The 22,514-nt window shown below is 37.2% G+C and overlaps 1 long non-coding RNA gene across 1 annotated transcript; it reads right to left on the minus strand.

The window, feature by feature from the left end:
* Window positions 1–6,913: 6,913 nt before the first annotated feature.
* On the minus strand, window positions 6,914–16,471 carry LOC133678434 (uncharacterized). Its single transcript, XR_009835964.1, has 4 exons — window positions 16,441–16,471; window positions 16,281–16,348; window positions 16,016–16,051; window positions 6,914–7,225 (listed from the first exon to the last, which is right to left on the minus strand). It is a non-coding gene; the product is annotated as an uncharacterized LOC133678434 (long non-coding RNA).
* Between the last annotated feature and the right edge of the window lie 6,043 nt (window positions 16,472–22,514).

Here is a 22,514-nt window from a genome sequence, read left to right on the forward strand (position 1 = left end):
AAAAAAAGTGGTTGTATGTATTTTTATTTGATTATTTCTTAATATAACTTCAGTATTATTCAACATTCAAATTAATTTATTATTGCATGTATTTTATTTGTAGGAAAATTATAAAATGGAGATGATTTCAAAGTATGGAACTGATCGGGAAAATCATCCTTCATTTGATGGAGCAGCTTGGTGTGTGGCTTCAGGAGCAGTTACAAAGGGTAGGGTATATGGTGCACCTCGTATGCCAAAATCAAAAGTTAGTACAAGCTCTTCATCACATTCCTACTCGGTGGAGTCATCATATCCCAGTTCATCGTATCGAGCATTGCAAAAGGAGATAAAGGATAAAGAAGAGGAGATAAAGAAAAAAGATGATTTTATTCTTGAAATGAAACGGCAGATGGATTCCATGAAAGAATATCTTGTGAACAATCTTGGATACCATGGTGGGATATCAAATATTGATCAAGGTATGCCACCACCTTTGACTCTATCAATACCGCCACCTATGGCTCCTCAGATAATGACATCTATGGGTCCCGCATCTCAACCAATTTTTTGACCTACACCTCGACCTTTATATCCTGATCAATCTTGTGTTGATCCACAATATCATGGTTCGTCTTCGCAACCAGCACCATGATTGTATCTTTTGTTGTTTTTTTTTTATTGTATTTGAAATTAATTGTATTAATGCAAGTTTAACTAAATTTTTATAATATGAATTTTATTTTTATTTTGTTTTTTATTAATGATATAATTATTTTTAATATTAATTAATTTGTGTTGGTTATATAAATTCTACAACTTTTAAAATATTCATAAATAATTGAATAAATAAATTAAAAGTCATTTTAATAAATAAATAAAAATTAATTTAATAAAAACAAATGCAATCACCAACGGATTCTCCGTTGGTGATTGCAACTGATGCAAGAATCCGTTGCTGACTCACAAAATGAGCAACGGATTTATCCGTTGCTGATTTGGCAACAATGGATAATCCGTTGCTAATTGTCAGCAACAAATTTTTCGTTGCTGCCAAATTAGCAACGGAACAGATAAATCCGTTGCTAAAAAATCAGCAACGATAAATCTGTATCGGATTTTTATCGTTACTAATTCCGTTGCTAAATTGTTTTAGCAATGAATTTTAGTATTATTTGTAACGGAATAGTCCATTGCTAATTACTCTATTTTTTAGTAGTGATGGGATTGAGCATAGGTTATTCATTGTGAAAAAAAAAACCTTGAACTTCACGACCTCAAAAAAGATCGTTACTCCATGGAAAGGGTTATTCAAATCAGAGAATAGATGATGAGGTGGACGGTGACAACGATGCAAGTTATGATGTGGTGCCTGAATTGGATGATGCCGCACTCGATATGTAAAAAATCAAGAAAATATATAAAGTTTAAAAGGCAGAGTTGCCACTCAATTTTTTTTTAAGGCAAAAACTAAGAAAAGTTTAGAGTTTGACGAGGATATAACGGGAATTCAAGCGGTGCATTGGGGGCGTCCTACATCGGGTAGTGTTTGGATTGGTGGCGCTGGGATCACCTACGGAAGAAGATTATGTTGGTCCTACTCATGTTGTTAGAAGTTGGCTGGAGGTTAGCAGTTGAGCTTCAACACACCCTCTCTCTGTTTTTTTTTTTTTTACCTTGTCTGCTAGGTTTTTATGAGTGTTAACTGGTAGGAGAAGGGGAGTGTTTATTAGAGTGCCCCCAAGTCGTTTATGTTTTCCATTTTATATATTTTCTTTATATATTTTTAAGGAATAAAACAGGAGCTGGCCTTGTCAGCCCAGCGAATTTGGGCTTCTTGATTTGTTTTCTTTTTTTATTGGAAAAAAAAATTAGGTGATAGACCGATGATGTGGAGCTTTTTTCGGGAGTATGACCATCCAGGCAGGAAGAGAGTTTTTCTGGAGGATTACGATTACACCATGGGGAATCTCGGCGTATCCTTGTTGTTTCCGGAGACAGAGGGATATGGAAATCAGAGTTATTGTTGTGGTTCATAGTGATCCAGTTGATAAGTCTTTTCCTTGGTGTCAACCTGCAGATGAATTAGGTGATGGGCTTCATGAGTCCTGAACACTCTATTTAGGCTCTCTAATGAAAATGCAGGAGAAAAAGAAAAGGAAAGCTGCAGTGTGCAAGCCCAACATGTTATGTTAGAAAACAGAAGGTTGCCGTTTAAGAACATGGTTAGGGTAAAAAATTATTTTGAATTTTTTTAAAATATTTTTAGATTATTTTGATATGTTAATATTAAAAAAAAATAAAAAATATATTATTTTAATATATTTCTAAATAAAAATACTTTAAATCACAACTATTAATACAATCTCAAACATATATCAATCCTCACGTAAGGTATTATTCTTCCCTCAAAGAGATATAAATTAATACGAAACATGGACAAGGAATCTCGCATGTCTCAAAGATGGGAAAGACAAAAGGTTCTGTCCATTAAAACTGTTTTTGGTTTTAATAGTACAGAATATATATATAATTCTGTTTTATCAATTAGATACTAATGTGTATTGGCCGGTTATAATAGTCATCTCAAATTCTATAGTAACTCCTTTCATAATATGAACTGGAAAACTTATTATAAGAAAGCATATATGTTTACCATGGAGATATCTATTTAAACATAATAAATTTCATAACTTTGATGTGTGGTGTAACACCTTTTCATCATATGGTTCAATTCAATTTTTGAATCATTTTCTTTTATGTATAGATCAAGAGAGAGTAGTTTCTAGAATCAACCATGTAATTTGAATGGGTTTGTTTATAATCATTTTTTTACTTTTTTGTATTGTTTATTATGTTGTGTTTTCTAGGAATATAAATGAAAGTAACATTTCCAAAAATATGTTTGATAAATGAATACTATACTTTTAAAAAATTATGTTTTTGCTTAAAAAATAGTACATCCCATGATCAACTACTTTGCTTTTAGTTCAAAGCATACTATACTTTGCTTTCAGCGAAATTCTGAACTTGTATGCGAAGACCTTTCGTTACACTTTTATATAAATGAGAAGTTTAATGGGTTTTGAGTTTACAAATAAGACCTTAATTTCAATGAAAATTCAAAGTATCAACTACGTACTAAGTTATTTTCCTTAGAAATTCTAATGACCAATTTAATTGCATCCCTCACATAAATGATGCAAATATATATATATATATATATATATATATATATATATATATATATATATATAGAGTAAACAAATTAACAGTACTCATAATATATTAAGCAATTTAAGTATTAACAGTCTAAATTTCAAAACGAAGAAACAAGCTTACATTAATTAGGTGTACCTCGTACTGATGCATATATAAAATCATAACACAAGAAGGAAGAAAACGAAAAAAATAAAAAAATAAAGAATAAATAAAACCACAAACTAACACTATAAACAAGGCATGGAAAACATGCACATGGCAATGTTTCCAATCCTTCGCATCTACGTGGGGGAGGTGTTTTAGATTCAGCCAGGTAAGTGATTAAATATTAGTCCTTTAATAATATCATTATTAATTTTGATTAGTTTACAAGCATTATAGTAGTGGTAATTGTTCGGGCCAATCAAATTACTTTTGAACTTATTATACCGGATTTAAACTTATTAATTATACGAGCTGAAAATATAATAATTATTATTTTTTAAAATATTTTTTTATTTAAAAATATATTAAAAAATTTTTATTTTTTATTTTTTATTTTTTTTTGTAATTAAGGTTGGTAATTTGCTTCACGCTTTCCTATCTCTGAAGATTAAAAGCTCACACTTCAATAAATAAACTACATAATCCTTGCCCAGGGTGGTCTCGTGCTATTGCTAATTTTTAGGTTATTTTTTTATCCTTTTTCCCTTTAATTAACTGTTAAATCCCAATCGATCAATTTGTGTTCTCTCATCTCTCTCTCTCTCTCTTTTTCTTTTTTTCCTTTTACTTAAAGAAGTTGGAGCCCAAATAATTAGAAAACCTACAAATAATACTTTCCGGTTGCTCTATTTCCATTTTATGGAAGTTAATTCCGGCAAAGAGTGGAATTTAGAGTAAAAATGTCCCATGACTTTTCTCCTGCTCGGATGTGTTTTATGTACCCGATCCCGAGGCCTGTGAATGAAGGAAGAGGAACCAACTTGGCTGCTTGCTTGCTTGCTGGGGAATCCTGTAGTGTAATTTGCAAATTGAAAGCATTAATGCTAGCAATTATAGATAATTCCGAACTTGAAAAACAAATTGTATTTCTAACATGATTTGAAAACAGTCATTCTTAATCTCTAATTTCCTAGCCACTCCTGTCATGATTTGAATTTGAAAACTTTTTATAAAAAGCCCACATTTTTACTATGGACATATCCATTTGAGCACTATAATTTTGATAAATTTGATTTGTGGTGTAACATCTTCTCATTAAGTTCATATACTTTTTAATCAAGCTTTTTTTTCTTACTATCTTTTATATAAAGAGGCTTGTTTTTAGTGCCAATCTGTTAATTTCAATAGGCTTGTTTTAATTAAAATCATTTTTTTTTCTTATTATTTGATATTTTGTGTTTTGTTAGTTATGTTTTCTAGGAATATGACATGAAAGTAGCATTACAAAAAATATGTTAGATTAATAAATATTTTTCTTTTTAAAAAATTTATTTTCGCTTTAAAAAATACCACATCTCGCAATCATTTGCTTTACTTTTTAGTTAAAAGCATAATTTTCTGATATTGGAAAGATATTATCTTATTTTTTAAGTTAAAATATAACTAAAAAAGATTTTTTATCCCACATTGAAAAAACATGATATTTGTCTTGTGAATATAGAGTATATATACTAAAGAGTTTCAAATCCCACATTGAAAAAATAAAACATTCTTCTAATATTTATATATTAAACTTTAAAATGTGTTAGTAACCAACTGAAAAATAAAAAAAAAGGGGTCTCTGGCAAAAAGAATAAACATATTTTAGAGAAAAAAAAACAGGTCTCTACTGGGTTTTGCCGGGTTACTCGTGTTTTGGGTGGAACTGGCGAGTCGATCGGTTTTCTCCGGACCAATTATAGGTCCGGGTTTTTAATAAAACATACGGGTTAATTTACTAGGTAGTTTTTATTTTTGTTTTCCAAAACATCAAAATTAATGCATATATATATGGGAACACTATCTAATTTTCAAATTACGAACCAAAAGCAAATGACTAGTAGTTGTCTGTATTAATATTGTGTCATATCAATACTCCTAACTAACATGGCCAGCTTGCAAATTAAATTTCGTGACTTGTTTGCTTATATAGTCTTGTATATCTCGATTTCTTATAACATGTGGAGCAAATAACATATTCATTACTTATCATATAAATGTTAGTACTATGCAACCAGTCTTAAAAGCTACATCAACAATTCTAACTTAAAAATTAATTAAATTATCTTACCTCAAAATAGATAGATTCTTATGGATGATGTTCAAGTGTCCCATCATATGATCCATTATACTTTAAAAGATAAGATTAGGTATAATACTCACTTAAATGATGTGAAATATCAACATTATTTATTCTTATATGTAATGTTTTTGTTGTAATGTTTTCATAAAAATACATAAAATCTCCATTTAGATCCTTTACAATCTTTCAAGAATTGATTTGAATAATCTAATTACCATCAATCTCAAACTAATTGAAGTGAATTTCTTAGATTTTATTCTCCTTCTTCTTAAGTAGACTTTGTATCATATTTTACAATAGTCTTTCCAAAACCAAAAAAATAAAACTTTGTTGCTTCCCAAGCAACTAAAACTAATCAAATTTTTTATTTTTGAATCAATTTTTCTTACAATTTATACAAAAAAAAGATGATAGTTTATAATAACAACCGACTGATTTGAACATCCTTCTTTGAAATAATTTTTTTTTCTAATTATTTGTTATGCATGTATTATTTTGACTGAAATGTTATATTGTGTTATTATGGAATATCAAATGAAACTATAGGTAAAATTCTCTAAATTAATATGTTTTAAAGATATTATTTAATTGATAAATTCCTAGCACAAAAAAAGGGGAAAAAAGAAAGAAGAACAAATTCTTTGTTATCTGACAAAAAAACAAAATAAAAGTTCTTACTAATATTTATACAAAAAAAAATTGAACATCAATTTTTAGTTCAACCAATTGTTCTACAATATCCCATCTCAAATACTTAAAAGTAGAGGAAGAGTTTATCTATACTTTAATATATTTTTATCATGTAGATATGTTTATTTTAGCTATATCTAAGAAGCTCATATAATCTTTCATGTTAATGTAAATGGTCGGTGAAAAATTTTAAAGGATGCTTATGACAAAAATAAATGATTTTTGTGAAAAAATAATAATTTAAAATTAAAGGAAAAATAACCAAGCTTGTTAATTTAATTTATTTCCACATGTATTCTAAGCAATATAATTGAGTTTAATTTTGTAATTTAATATTTTATTTCAAATATAAAAACTATAATAGGTTATCAATTAAATTTAAATTTATTTATGAAATAAATTTAATTCTGTATATAATTTGATTTCAAACATGATGGTTTTATTAAAATGACAATTAAAATGTGATATGTGTGTGTGTATATATAAAAAGACACACATGCACGCTCTCACAAACGGAATTAAATTGCATAAATGTCAATTAAAATGATAGGATATTAGATTTTTGCTCAAGTGAGCATATATGAGATTTCTCTTGAAAATGTGACATTATAATTATTATTGACCTTTTAGATACATGTAGGGATACAAAGGGTTTATTTCACATCCCTAAGACATATCCGTTTAGTCTCTGTTCGATAACTTTATGGACATAATTTAATTTGAAGTATATATATTGAGATTGAAGAAAACAACAAATTTATATTTTTCTTAAATATCAAAAATTATTATTACTTAGTTCAAACGTGTTCTTACAGAAGCATAATAATTATACATTATTCAATACGAACACACTTAATTAATAATTAATGAGACGACTCTTACTAAAACCACGGGTGAACTAAAAATTAAAGTCCTTCATCCTTCATCACATCTAGTAGCTGAAGAACCTCTTACACCTAAAAATACAAGCCACGCGACACCCCTTATTTGGTCTTCAGATCAAGTTGGTCATCCGATGATTTCGACCAAGCACACATCATAAATTCCATGTTCTTCGAAGTGCTTCTTCTTCATTGTCATCACCCAATTTTGGGTGATTCCCTAAAATTCGTTTTTTTTCAAAAAAATAAAAAAAAATCAAAATCAAAAAAATAAAATAAAGGCTGGCAATGCGGAGAAAGCCGACTAAGAAAGGTTGCAAAAATAGGCGAATATCAAGCTGCAATTTTCGGAAGAATTTCAAGGCCTAATTGTACCCTGTTATGCCCAAAGATAGAAAAATACAAATTCAAAGGTCAAATTAAATGAGTATTGGACGAATTTGCATAAAAATTAAGTCTAAAGACATAACTAAATTTTTAATGGGTCAATTTGATTTAATCATGGGCCAAATTGAATTTTAATTATGTTTAAGAATTAATTTGGGTCCAATTGAAGGAGTTAATTAAGTGCAAGGACTTAATTATACTTTAAGCGGGTCAAATTAATTGGAGGACTTAATTGGTAAAAAATTAAGTTTGGGAGCTTAATCTGGACTTAATTGAAAAATCAGGAATTTTAAGAGACCCAATTCAATTTTTACCAAGTGAATCAATTGAAATCAAGGGCCAAACACAAAACTTGAGGGACCAATTTTGAAGCCCAAAAAAACACTCTGCCTATAAATAGCAGCCTACAACTCAGAACAAAGGGGGGGCATTTTTGACAACAAAAAAAAAGAACAAAAAAACCTAAACCTAACCCTAAAACATTTAATCTTCTTCTTCTTCAACAGAGCCGCCGCCCCCCACCCCGTTTCTGCTCATTCTTCTTCTTCAACCGTTCCTCCTCTCCTCCACACCGTAGCCACCTGTTTGTTCCTTCTCATCTTCCCTTCCTCGGTCTTCTCCCTCACCAAGCAGCTCAGCCACCATTTTTCCTCTTCCAGCCGGACCCTCTTCATCCAACCCGAGCAGACCCAGCTCCTCCATCAACACCAACCCTCGGCCGCCGCAAGCCAAAGGCTTCCCCTCTCTCGGCCGACCATCTTTCTCCCCATCTGCGAGCCAAGACAAACCCATCTTCTTAGCCATCAGCAGCGACGTCTTCCCTTTCTCAGCTGTTCCCCACGCCCTTCCTCCCTCGCCGTTAGCAGCAGCAGACTCGATCTCCTCAGCCGCCGTGGACACTGGCCAACAACAGTCTCTTTTCCCCCAGTGGTGGCAGCGACAGCAATATTCGGACCAGCCAAGCGAGCCGCCTTCTCCTCCAAAAACAGAGATCGGACGCTAGCCCCTCTGCCTTTGATTTCTTTTTCTTCCAGCAGCGGCGACGCCTCCCCGTGCAGCAGATTCCTCATGCAGCAACCCCGCCGTCTTCTTCATCTCCTTCACCGCCGGTCGCCAATCTCGCCGAAGTAGAAGAGAAGAAGATGAACCCATGACAGCTGACCGGAGCAGATCTAAAGGACCCGAGAAGAACAAATCTGAAATAAAAGAAACTAAAATCAACTGCCTGTGATTGTTGCGTTTCTTTGTTGTTTTGCAGGTCACGGCGTCGCCGGCGTTGCAGAAGAGGAGCGGAGAAGAAACTTGGCCGGCTGTTTTCCCGGCGGCGCGTTGGAACACGCGCCGCCAGCATTCCTGCCACTGTTGCTGGAGTTCCTGAAGGATTCCCTTGCAATTTTTGGAGTTTTGAGGACTGTTCTGTAAAATTTCAAACTATTTGATGTAATTTTTATTTATTTTTGATTTTTGTTATTTGTATTGTGGATAAAAAAAAGAAAAAGAAAAAGAAAAAAAGAAAAAATATAATATAATAAAAAATGTGTGTTTGTGTTTGTATTTTTTTTATTATGTTATTGAATTATAAAAAGAAAAAACAAAAAATGCATGTTTATATTTATTTCAGGGATCCTTCTATAATGATACGGCAAAAGAAAAAAAGAAGGATTTAATATTTTGATTGGATCACGGTGTAGAAGTACAAACTTGTACGGAAGTTGTATTTCTAAAATTCGATGAAAAGATAAAATTTTTAAAACTTCTTTAACACATCACAAGCCACGAAGCAGCTTACCTTAGGTAGGGTGCGTTAGGGGTGCTAATACCTTCCCTAATCACAATCAGTCCCTTACCCGCGAATCTCTGACAAGACCAGTCAACCCGGGTTTCCTAGTAACCCTCAATTAAATACTAGGTGGCGACTCCCAACAAAATCAATTCCAATTAATAGAGAGGAAAAACCGCCATCGCCAGGACCGGGATGCCGTGCCGGGTGTTTTCCGACGTGCGACAGAATGGCGACTCCACTAGGGAGGTACTGTTTCTGACAATTTTGGACTAAGCTTTGTGTAATTGATGTGTTTAAATTTTTCCATTCTTGTCTTGTTTTATTTCATCCATGCATTTTAGAATTGTTTCATGCATCACATGTATTTATTTTTGAAAGCACACACAAGCCTCTAAGTTAGGAGGGGAGTAGCGGTCTGCCTCATGACTTTCAGTCGGGGTTCAGATTTGTGAAACATCCAACTATGAGCTGAGTGTTTACTCGGTAATGACGGTCACAGGGTGCCCCAACCATTCCTTGTAAACCCCTATACTGCCTTCACGAGAGGTGGTCACTGGGCAGTTCATAAACCCTTTTGAGACTAGGTAGAAAACCTATCAATGTTCACATAATGAATAGAACCTGTCCTTAGGTTGTATGTGCTACGGTTTATTTGCATTGGGCAAACCCTTCTTGAAGCATCTTGAATTCAAGATTTATGGGTGACAAAATGATCGTCACTTCGAAAATTTTCATTGTAGAGTTTGGGCAAGAATCAAGATTCTTGTTTCATCATACAAAAGTGACGATCATATGTCACCCCTCGAAGGGCAAGTTCATCATATAGATTGCATATTCATACATTTTTTCATGCATGCACCAGAATGAAAAGTGGGTCCCCTATGAGTCTGCAACACCTAATTTTGAGCAAAAAACATTGGAGATACAGAGTGTGCTCGTCGTAGCACCCATTTTCAAAAAGAGTTGGAGTCTCTGAACAAAAGCTTGACTCGCCTCTAACTTACTCAAGCAAAAACTGATTCCTTCCAACTGACCTATCATCTTTGTTCAAACCCCAACAACAGCTCAACCCAAAGAAACTGGGGGGGCAAACATGATCAAAAGCCTCAACACAATCCGAAGGGGAATTGCACCGCAGAATGGAGCCAGTTCTTGTTCTGCTAAAAAAAAAAGAGCTACTCTTGCTTGATCATGCCTGCAAAAGTTTCTTTTTTTTTGTTTCAACCTATCCCAGTTTTTGTTGGTAATTTGGCTCAAAATTCCACAAGACTTTCCTTGTCCACTGAGCCTTTCCTGTAAATAAAATCATGTGTTTTCTTTTTTGTGTGTTCATGCAAATAACATATTGAGCACACCTTTGTTCTTACAAAACCACTGCACCAAGAATTCTTTGGTGTTTTTCCCTTTTTCCCAAAACAACAAGCATGACCCCATGTTTTCACAAGGATTTTTGGGAAATCAAAGTTTAGTACAAAAAACAGAAATCATGTTGATGTTTGTCCGAAACAAACAAGTTCTGGAAATTCAAGTGATTCCTTAGAGAGGTAACCATGCACCTAGAAAACCCCAAAAAAAAAACACCATGAAGTGATTCTAAAGCTGAGTTTTGATTGCATGAATAATGAGAAATCACTCTGCATACTCGCATGAAAGCAAGGCTTACTGATCCTAAATGCATGCATATGAGATAAAGAAAGGCCATCTTTGATAATCCTTCACAAGGCTGAAATATATCCTTTGCAGTCCCCTTTTGAGCCTAATGCATTTTTCTTGAAAAATAACCTTTGCTAGGATCACACCCCACACTGGGGGGCAAGTGCAAAAAGTCCTTAATGACTAAAAATGCCCAAATAACTCTTGGGGGGTACGAAAAAGTCCTCAATGATTGAAAGTGCCCAAACAATACTGGGGGCATAAAAGAAAATTCTCAATCATCGAAGGTGCTCGTACAAAGCTGGGGGGCATAAAGAAAAATCCAAAGGATCCAAAAATTTTGAGCAAAAAAAAAGCTAATGCAATGATGCTCAAAAACAAAAACAAAGAGAAAGAGCCCAAGCCTAACATTGGGGGGCACCATGGACCATTTTACAAATCAATTCCAAGGTCCAGAAATGTATGAACAAAAAAGGTTGGGATATAAGCACTTGTGATCCTTAGTCTTAAAATCCCTTAAACACCTTTTGAGCCTACAGATATCCTTTTCTTCATAGCCAAGAGCCCAAGCCTACATTACGTGCCTAATCAAGCCCTTTCTGATCGAAGGCGAGCAATCTGGATCGGTAGGCAATGCTTTCTCATGCAAGCCAAATCATTATTCATGCAAATAAAATGAATGCTTTGAAAATGGTTCTCAATAACCCTCAAATTGAAAATTAAACCTTTTGTGACCAACCAAATGTCACCTCATGTTCTTCACATTTTCGTCAAAAGACGGTTCTCAATAACCCTAAATTGAAATTTCAACCTTTTATGACCAACCAGATGTCACCCTGTATTCTTCACATTTTCGTCGAAAGACGGTTCTCAATAACCCTCAAATTGATATTCCAAACTTTTGTGACCATCCAAATGTCACTTCATATTTTTTACCAAAATCAAAACCAAAAGTTTTCATCACTTCTGAAAACCTCTCCATAGGAATCACTTGATTTTCTTCACAATGAGTTTGCTTTGAACAAACATCAAAATGATTTCTATGTCTGGAATAGCTTTGAAATTCCAAAAATTCATCATGGAAACAATTCCTTGTAAATAACCAGACCTTCCTTCACCTAGCCTCATCCTCAAACCTGATTTGAATACTTGAGGGCATGATCAAGCTAGGGGCAATAAAAAACATCTGGTAGAGCGGGCTCCATGATTCCCTTTCTAAGAAACTATCGGGCAAAATTGGCAACCCTTGAGTTAAAAGGGCGGAGGACAAAGAAGTATGATGATATCAAGTCCTTCCAAGTGGTCAAGATCACAAGATATGACTCGAGTAAGCAAGAGCGAAAAGAGTCATCGAAGCTTACTATCAGAGACTCAAACTTTTGAGAAAATGAGAACTCCATGAAGAAAAGGGGACCTACATTGCTCAGGTAAGTATACATGCATATTGATCATGATGCATAACCTTCATCTTGAAAGATCAATGTCTTACAATCTCCTTTTTTAAGTGGGCTTTCGAGCCCTCACCTCTTAGGTAGTGTGGTCTCTAACCCTACCTCCTTTCTTTAGTGGGCTTTCGAGCCCTACTTCCTTTTTAGTGGGCCTTCGAGCCCTCACATTTTAGATAGTATGCTTCCTAGCCCTATCTACTTCCTTTTTAGTGGGCCTTCGAGCCCTTACACCTTAGGTAGTGTGTTTTCTAACCTTGCCTCTATTTTTAAGTGGGCCTTCGTGCCCTCACACCTTAGGTAGCGTGTTTTCCAACCCTACTTCCTTTTTCGAGTGGGCTTTCGAGCCCTCACATCTTAGGTAGTGTGTTTTCTAACCTTGCCTCCATTTTTAAGTGGGCTTTCGAGCCCTCACACCTTAGGTAGTGTGTTTTCTAACCTTGCCTCCATTTTTAAGTGGGCCTTCGTGCCCTCACACCTTAGGTAGCATGTTTTCCAACCCTACTTCCTTTTTCGAGTGGGCTTTCGAGCCCTCACATCTTAGGTAGTGTGTTTTCCAACCGTACCTCCTTTTTAAGTGGGCTTTCGAGCCCTCACATCTTAGGTAGTGTGTTTTCCAACCGTACCTCCTTTTTAAGTGGGCTTTAGAGCCATCACACCTTAGGTAGCGTGTTTTCCAACCATACCTCCTTTTGAGTGCGCCTTAGAGCCTTTAACCACCTTAGGTAGTGTGTTTTCCAACCCTGCCTCTTTTTAAGTGCGCCTTAGGGCCATCAACCACCTTAGGTAGTGCGTTCTCTAACCATACCTCCTTTTTAATGTGCCTTCGAGCCATCAACCATCTTAGGTAGTGTGTTTTCCAACCATACCTCCTTTTTAATGTGCCTTCGAGCCATCACACCTTAGGTAGTGTGTTTTCCAACCATACCTCCTTTTTGAGTGCGCCTTAGAGCCATCAACCACCTTAGGTAGCGTGTTTTCCAACCATACCTCCTTTTTAATGTGCTTTCGAGCCTTCACATCTTAGGTAGTGTGTTTTCCAACCATACCTCCTTTTTAATGTGCCTTCGAGCCATCACACTTTAGGTAGTGTGTTTTCTAACCATACCTCCTTTTTAGTGCGCCTTAGAGCCCTTACCTCTTAGGTAGTGTGTTTTCGAACCATACCTCTTTTTTAGTGCGCCTTAGAGCCCTTACCTCTTAGGTAGTGTGTTTTCCAACTCTACCTCCCTTTTGAATGTGCCTTCGAGCCCTCACCTCTTAGGTAGTGCGTTGTCCAACCCTGCCTCTTTTTAAGAGCTCCTTCGAGTCCTAACCTTTTAGGTAGAGTATTTTTCTAACCTTACCTCCTTTCGAGTGCGCTTTCTAACCCTCAAGAGGATTCATCATTTCTCAACAAGATGAGTCAATCATATCTCAACCTTGTTTTTCTTCTTTACAATACTTACTATCTAAAGTCTCTTACGAGACTTTCTACCATAAGAATTGTAAAGAGGGGGGCAGCTGTCATCACCCAATTTTGGGTGATTCCCCAAAATTCGTCTTTTTCCAAAAAAATAAAAAAAAATCAAAATAAAAAAAATAAAATAAAGGCTGGCAATGCGGAGAAAGCCGACTAAGAAAGGCTGCAAAAATAGGCGAATATCAAGCTGCAATTTTCGGAAGAATTTCAAGGCCTAATTGTACCCTATTATGCCCAAAAGTAGAAAAATGCAAATTCAAGGTCAAATTAAATGAGTATTGGACGAATTTGCATAAAAATTAAGTCCAATGACATAATTAAATTTTTAATGGGCCAATTTGATTTAATCGTGGGCCAAATTGAATTTTAATTATGTTTAAGAATTAATTTAGGTCCAATTGAAGGATTTAATTAAGTGCAAGGACTTAATTATACTTTAAGCGGGTCAAAATTAATTGGAGGGCTTAATTGGTGAAAATTGAGTTTGGGAGCTTAATCTGGACTTAATTGAAAAATTAGAATTTTAAGAGACCCAATTCAATTTTTACCAAATGAATTGATTGAAATTAGGAGCCAAACACAAAACTTGAGGGACCAATTTTGAAGCCCGAAAAAATACTCTGCCTATAAATAGCAGCCTACAACTCAGAACAAAGGGGGGGCATTTTTGACAACAAAAAAAAAGAACAAAAAAACCTAAACCTAACCCTAAAACATTTAATCTTCTTCTTCTTCAACAGAGCCGCCGCCCCCCACCCCGTTTCTGCTCATTCTTCTTCTTCAACCGTTCCTCCTCTCCTCCACACCGTAGCCACCTGTTTGTTCCTTCTCATCTTCCCTTCCTCGGTCTTCTCCCTCACCAAGCAGCTCAGCCACCATTTTTCCTCTTCCAGCCAGACCCTCTTCATCCAACCCGAGCAGACCCAGCTCCTCCATCAACACCAACCCTCGGCCGCCGCACGCCAAAGGCTTCCCCTCTCTCGGCCGACCATCTTTCTCCCCATCTGCGAGCCAAGACAAACCCATCTTCTTAGCCATCAGCAGCGACGTCTTCCCTTTCTCAGCTGTTCCCCACGCCCTTCCTCCCTCGCCGTTAGCAGCAGCAGACCCGATCTCCTCAGCCGCCGTGGACACCGGCCAACAACAGTCTCTTTTCCCCCGGTGGTGGCAGCGACAGCAATATTCGGACCAGCCAAGCGAGCCGCCTTCTCCTCCAAAAACAGAGATCGGACGCTAGCCCCTCTGCCTTCGATTTCTTTTTCTTCCAGCAGCGGCGACGCCTCCCCGTGCAGCAGATTCCTCATGCAGCAACCCCGCCGTCTTCTTCATCTCCTTCACCGCCGGTCGCCAATCTCGCCGAAGCAGAAGAGAAGAAGATGAACCCATAACAGTTGACCCGGAGCAGATCTAAAGGACCCGAGAAGAACAAATCTGAAAAAAAAGAAACTAAAATCAACTGCCTGTGATTGTTGCGTTTCTTTGTTGTTTTGCAGGTCACGGCGTCGCCGGCGTTGCAGAAGAGGAGCGGAGAAGAAACTTGGCCGGCTGTTTTCCTGGCGGCGCGTTGGAACACGCGCCGCCAGCGTTCCTGCCACTGTTGCTGGAGTTCCTGAAGGATTCCCTTGCAATTTTTGGAGTTTTGAGGACTGTTCTGTAAAATTTCAAACTATTTGATGTAATTTTTATTTATTTTTTATTTTTGTAATTTGTATTGTGGATAAAAAAAGAAAAAGAAAAAGAAAAAAAGAAAAAATATAATATAATAAAAAATGTGTGTTTGTGTTTGTATTTTTTTATTATGTTATTGAATTATAAAAAGAAAAAACAAAAAAAACAAAAAATGCATGTTTATATTTATTTCAGGGATCCTTCTATAATGAGACGGCAAAAGAAAAAAAGAAGGATTTAATATTTTGATTGGATCACGGTGTAGAAGTACAAACTTGTACGGAAGTTGTATTTCTAAAATCCGATGAAAAGATAAAATTTTTAAAACTTCTTTAACACATCACAAGCCACGAAGCAGCTTACCTCAGGTAGGGTGCGTTAGGGGTGCTAATACCTTCCCTAATCACAATCAGTCCCTTACCCGCGAATCTCTGACAAGACCAGTCAACCCGGGTTTCCTGGTAACCCTCAATTAAATACTAGGTGGCGACTCCCAACAAAATCAATTCCATTAACAGAGAGGAAAAACCGCCATCGCCAGGACCGGGATGCCGCGCCGGGTGTTTTCCGACGTGCGACATTCATCATCATCTTATTGTGTTCTCCAGTCAAATCCTTGAGAAAATGGTAAAGAAGGAAATGAGTTTTGCAAAAGAAATCAATATCACTTAAAGGATGATATTAAGCTATACAAAGATCGATGAGATTTCCCCAATAAAAAAAATTTGTACATTTGCATAGTCCGAGATTTAATATTGAAATTCCCAAAAATAGTAAGAACAGTGCTAGCTCTCAATCAAACAAAATCATCCAAAGAAGAAATAACAGGTACAAAAGTACTGACTGAAGACGGTGGAAGGACGATTGTTCTTATTTGCCCAACTCGCATGCCCACAATCCCATCATACAAGCCTGCATAAGTTCCATATTCTAGCAACTTCATCTCCAGATAGTACGTAGACAACATATTGCAATATTCCAAAAGAGCCAAAAATTAAGTTCACCTTCACATATTTTGTTGTCGCCTGGACCAATAGTTAAGAGGCGAATTCAGGTAAAATATAAGGCAATTAGCCGAAATCTCGAGCCAAGTTAAGTAGAGAGGAAAACTAAAACATAACATGATACAAGGAAAATGGACTGCATGCTCCTCAGATATGGATGATGATCAATAATTTCCCATGCAAAACCTTATTTGTGGGATATTTGATAAGTATAAGGATGGAATTTGTAATTTCCAAGAATCAAAGGAAACATTAAAAACCTTCTGACCGTCCGTTACGCAACAGTCACTACTGCCGGCTTCCGTCAGCCTGGACCTTTTGTTCCTGGACCGTTCATTGAGTGAGAATCTGTTGAACCATTTGGTTTGTTTTCCCTTCTTATTAGGTTCTGCAATGTATTTGAAAATTCTAAGTTAACTATTTGACATATTTTTCATTCAGATTTTAATTAGCTTCTGTGGATATATAATCTAACACATGATCAAAAGTCTAAGTAGAAAGTTTTCTTCAAAACAATTATAGAGAACTATGTAATTAAGCACTTCAACCAGATATTGAATATTAAAGGCATAACAACATCAAGAAACTTAGAGAATAATCAAGGCAAGGCTACCCGGAGAAGCATCGTCATCACAGACAAAGAGACCATGGAGAAAGAATTAATAAACAGTTGCTCGGCAAACTACTTCTCTAGTATCAAACCATGGAAGAGGGAAGTAAAAGCAGTAGACAGATTTGCTTGGGTGTCTATTCTAGGACTCCCTCTGCTTGCATGGAACCGTAGATGTATTGAATTCCTGGTAGAAGATGTAGGCAAGATGATTGGTTACGACATTACAAGTGTGAGTCAAGGTTCACTTATGGGAGTCAAGGTGCTTCTGAGCACAACCTCTTTCACAACTTTAAACAAGCAGCTTTCACTGACTCTAGACGGAGAGGAATTTGATATATCAGTCATGGAAATGAAGCCAGGTTTTAGCCCCCTGCTTACCACAATTAAATACTCAATGGATACATCAGGTACTGCAGAATCATATGACGAGACATGTAGTAAAATTACACCTCCAGAAGAGTTTTTACCGGCCAGTATAAATGAACCAGAAGCTGATTGGACCTCACCAGAGCAACAGAACAAGGACATGCAAACTGACCCCTCTATCATTCTCTGCACAAGGTACATTGAAATACCCAGCAACCTAGACCAATCTGACACAACATACAAAACCTTCTGCCTTTTTCCTGAAACTAAGGAAACACACAAGCTACAGACAAAAAACCAGCAATTGCACACTGCCTCTTACCAATCCCAATCGTCCTCTACAGAGCCATGCTATGACACCATTGGGGAAAAAATACAAGTGGCAGAAACCAGCTACAGCAGCCTAGAAGACTCAACAGTATCCTTTTCACGAGTGGGCCTCGATAAAAAACAAACACACACTAAAGCCTCCTCAGCCCAGGTTATAAGGCCTACCCCAAAACTAACGAGACACATGATACTAGCCCAAAATCAGAGCCAGAATACACATCAGCAATCTTTCTCTGCATTCATACGTGACCTGGCAGAACCACAAGAAGTAGTGGAAATGGAGTTGGAAGGAAAAATAAAAGATAAGAAGCTTAGAAGAACCAGAGGGCTTGCACCTAAATCTTCATTCAACAAAAGGAAGAATATGATGAAAGTTAGATCGTTTGCAGCTCATATTTCTGATGGAGCACCCAACCTTCTTGCAATGAAGGTAACCAACAACCAAAATAACACACCTCTACAAGGCACCATGTCATCCCCTGTTCTCGAGTCATCCGGCGTTGGAAAGAACCATAATTATGCCTTCATGAATGATGAAACCAATGGCAAGCATCTCCATCTACCACCCCTGTTGAAACCTCAAAGCAGCCCACAAACCTCTGCAGACACGACAAATGAAAACGCAAATGGAAATAGCCACAAAATAAGAAAACTGAAGTTGCTGCAAGCCAATGGTAGTGTTGCTAACACTATGGAGGATTGTGATTCTTCAGACTCCTTAAACTCAGGAATCCAACAAGGAAATATTCGGTTTCAAATCACCTGTATGAAGCATCAAGACAATGGGTTTGACAGTGAAAAGGAGACTCAGGAAATGATACAAGATGTTGTGGCTCTAGGTTTGGGAAACCCGCAAGAACTAAAAGGGCACGAAGAAAGAATCATGAGAAACATTGAAAAAGAAGTAGATGAGTGGACATCAGTTAATCAGTCGTAAGTTTTCTACCCCGCTTAGTGTAGTCTGCCTTGGTTTTGTTCTCTTTATGAATATCTTTGCTTGGAACAGTTGTGGTTTAGGTATGGCACACAAACGAAATTCCATCCGGAATAGGCTTATAAACAGTAATGTTGGTATCTGTTTTCTTTTAGAAACCAAGAAAAATAATTGTTGTGACTCCTTCATTAGAAATCTGTAGAATATTGCAACTGTCAAATGGACTTCTCTAGAATCTGTAGGGAAATCAAGAGGAATTATAGCAATGTGGGATAACTCTGTCTTTAAAGTTAACTCTATAGAATTTGGGGGGCAGTGGATCAGCCTATGTGGCACGCATATTCCCTCTTCTTTTAATTGTATGATAGTTGGTGTCTACGCTGCATCTTCAGTGAAAGAACGTGCTAATCTGTGGGAAGAAATCACCACTCTTAAGTTTGCTTTTGAACTGCCACTTGTGGTGATCGACGATTTCAACGAAACTCTACACGCTAATGAGAGAAGTAGTGGTAACCTCAATCTATCAGGTTCAACTTCATTCCGCAGATTCATATCCGACTGTGAACTGGTTGAATACAATATGCAGGGGCACCGGTTCACTTGGTTTAGGGGTGGGTCTATGAGCCGCATTGACAGAGCTTTTGCTTTCCCGGAATTTCAACTGCAGTTCCCGTCTCTATCTCTTTGTCGCTACCCTAGAGGGATGCCCGATCATTGTCAGCTGCTCCTCCAGAGCCCTGAGGTAGACTGGGGGTGGAAGTCATTCCGTTTCATAAACTGCTGGCTGTCGCACCCTTCTTTCTTAACAGATTTTGAGGCCCTCTGGTCTGATAGCTGCAAGGAGTTTCCAGGTGAGTTTAGTCTGATTAAGAAGCTGGGGATCATGGGAAAAAAGCTGAGGCAATGGAATAAATCCACTTTCGGGGATCAAAATCTAAAACTTGCAGACATCCAGAACTACATTACAACACTTGAAAACTTAAGCGAAGTGCGTCCCTTGTCTGAGACCGAAAAAACAAAGCTCTAGGGGTTGAACTCTGATTTATGAGAGGTTAACAGAAGGGTGGAAGATATCTGGAGACAAAAATCTCGTCAAAACTGGTGTAAAATGGGGGATAAGAACACTCGTTTTTTTCACATATCAGCAAGTCTAAGGAAAGGCCACAACTACATTAGTAAGATTGATCATAATGGTAGTCACCTAGTCTCCTCAAATGATATAAAAGAAGGCGCTGTCAACTTCTTCTCATTCTTGTTTCAGAAACCAACGTGTAAAAGAATTGAAATGGGAGACTCGGGGTTCTCCAAAATTTCAGAAGCAAATTCAATTTGGCTAGAAAGACCACCTTCAATGGAAGAAGTTAAGCAAGCTGTGTGGGACTGTGATGGTTCTAAAGCCCCTGGCCCTGATGGTTTCACCTTCTCCTTCTATAAAAAGGTATGGAATATCATCAGCTCAGAGGTTTTTATGTTGGTTAAAAGTTTTTTCAAAACTGGTAAACTTCCAAAGGGTATCAGCTCTTCTTTTGTAACCCTGATTCCAAAATCAAAGGGGCCGAGCAGATTCTCACATTTTCGTCCGATAAGCTTGATTCACGGGTTATATAAAATAGTGGCAAAACTACTATCCACTAGGCTTAGACATGTCTTGACAGATGTAATCAGTGTTAACCAGTCTGCATTCATTACTGGGCGACAGATTTTAGACGGGTTCATGATAGCAAATGAGGTTGTCCATGGTGTGCGCAACAAGAAAGAGCATGGCCTCTTACTGAAGGTAGATTTCCATAAAGCCTTTGACTCAATTTTGTGGGAACATATTGACACAAGCATGGGATACATGGGTTTTGGCTCACACTGGAGGAAATTGATCTTTGAATGCTTATCCACTTCTAAATTAGTCATCTTGATAAACGGTTCCCCCAGTAGAGAATTCAGTCTGGAGAGGGGTCTCAGGCAAGGGGACCCTCTCTCTCCTTTCCTATTTGACATCGCAGTTCAGGGATTGACGGTTTTATTCAATAGGGCATCCGCTTCAGGTTATTTCAAAGGCTTACAGACTGCTCCAGGACATTACATAACTCATTTGCAATATCCCGATGACTCTCTGATTTTCCTGCCAAATGATTTTCCCTCTCTTCTACATGCCAAGAGGATACTTCGTTGGTTTGAGATCATTTCCGGATTAAAAGTTAATTTCCATAAAAGCTCACTAATAGGTATCAACTTGGACAATGACTACACCTCTAGCCTGGCAAACTCAGTTTTCTGCCGTAGTGATACTTTCCCGGTCAGGTACCTTGGACTACCTCTTGGAGCCAATCCCAGCAAACTCTCTACCTGGAAACCAATGTTGTCTACTATCAGAGCAAAGCTAAGCACATGGAAAGGGAATTTTTTGAGCATGACGGGAAGGTTGTGTCTAATTAAATCAGTCTTAAGCTCTCTTCCTTTGTTCTACATGTCAGTTTTTGCTATGCCAAAGGGTATTATTAAAGTCATCTCATCTCTAACCCGGTCTTTTCTCTGGAAAGGAACCTCAACATCTCATGGCATTTTTAAGGTGGCTTGGCACAAGGTAATAAGGAGTAAATCTTCTGGTGGTCTCGGGCTGGGATCCATCCACAACAAAAATCTGGCTTTGCTATTTAAATGGCTATGGAATCTGGATAATGGAGTGGTAGGCGGCTGGCAAGAACACATTCTTCTAAAATACCGACCTCACTTTATTAACGGTATCCCTGAGTTTACAGGTTCTTTATCTCCAACTTGGCATGGCATTGTTTTGGCGATCCTCTCAACACAAAACATTGCCAATCTTTTACATGCAAATGTCGGGTTCAAGGTGGGTGATGGGAGGAACATCCGGTTTTGGACTGACTCTTGGCTTGGCTCTGTAACCACTCTCCAACTCTTATTCCCCAGACTATATAACCTCTCCCTGCAGCAAAAATCCAGCCTTGCAGATATATATAATTTGACAGATACATCTTTCAACCTATCCTGGAGACGACCCCTTCGGCATCATGAAAACGACATGAGGGAGAGTTTGATCGCAAAGGTGCAGCGTGGCCTCATTTTCTCAGATGGTGCAGACCGCAAGTTATGGAAATTTCACAGCTCTGGCATGTACTCAGCTCAATCAGGTTGCGATCTTTTTGATAGTCTATTGGCCACTGAAAATAATCACTCCCCTGTTCTGCTATGGAATGGTTATGCCCCTCCAAAAGTGGATGTGTTCATATGGCTTCTTCTTCATGGAAGTTTGAGTACACGAAGTTTTTTAGCTGAGAGGAGAATCATTAATTATGAGGAATCTCACTGCCCATTCTGCTGCAAGGAAACTGAGACAATTAATCATCTCTTCCATTGGTGTCCCATAACATGGTCTCTTTGGGGTCGTTTCTTGAACTGGTTCGGGTGCTCAGGTTGTCTGCACAAAGACCCATATCAAAATTTACAGGAATGATCAGGTTTGACTAATGGAAAATTTCAGCGACGTGCTATTACCCTCCTCTACAAAGGTCTGTACTGGTCAATTTGGATAGCGCGCAACCGCCTAATCTTCGAATCAAAGGCTCCGGATTGGGATATGATTTTTGATCTCACCTTTCACCGTTTGACATTCTGGTTGAAGTCTTCAGTTAGAAATTTCAACTACACAGGCTCAAATCTTTTTAGAAATCCTGAATGTATTATGAACTGGACTAATTAATTAGGTCTCTCGTCGCTTTGGTCTTCTCTATTCTTTTATATTCCCATTGTATTTTATCTTTTGTTCAATTCCGCCTAGTTGATGGGGCTGTTATATATATATATAATTCACTCGTT

The sequence above is a fragment of the Populus nigra genome, chromosome 18 (assembly GCF_951802175.1).
Source record: "Populus nigra chromosome 18, ddPopNigr1.1, whole genome shotgun sequence".
Classification (NCBI taxonomy): Eukaryota; Viridiplantae; Streptophyta; class Magnoliopsida; order Malpighiales; family Salicaceae; genus Populus; species Populus nigra.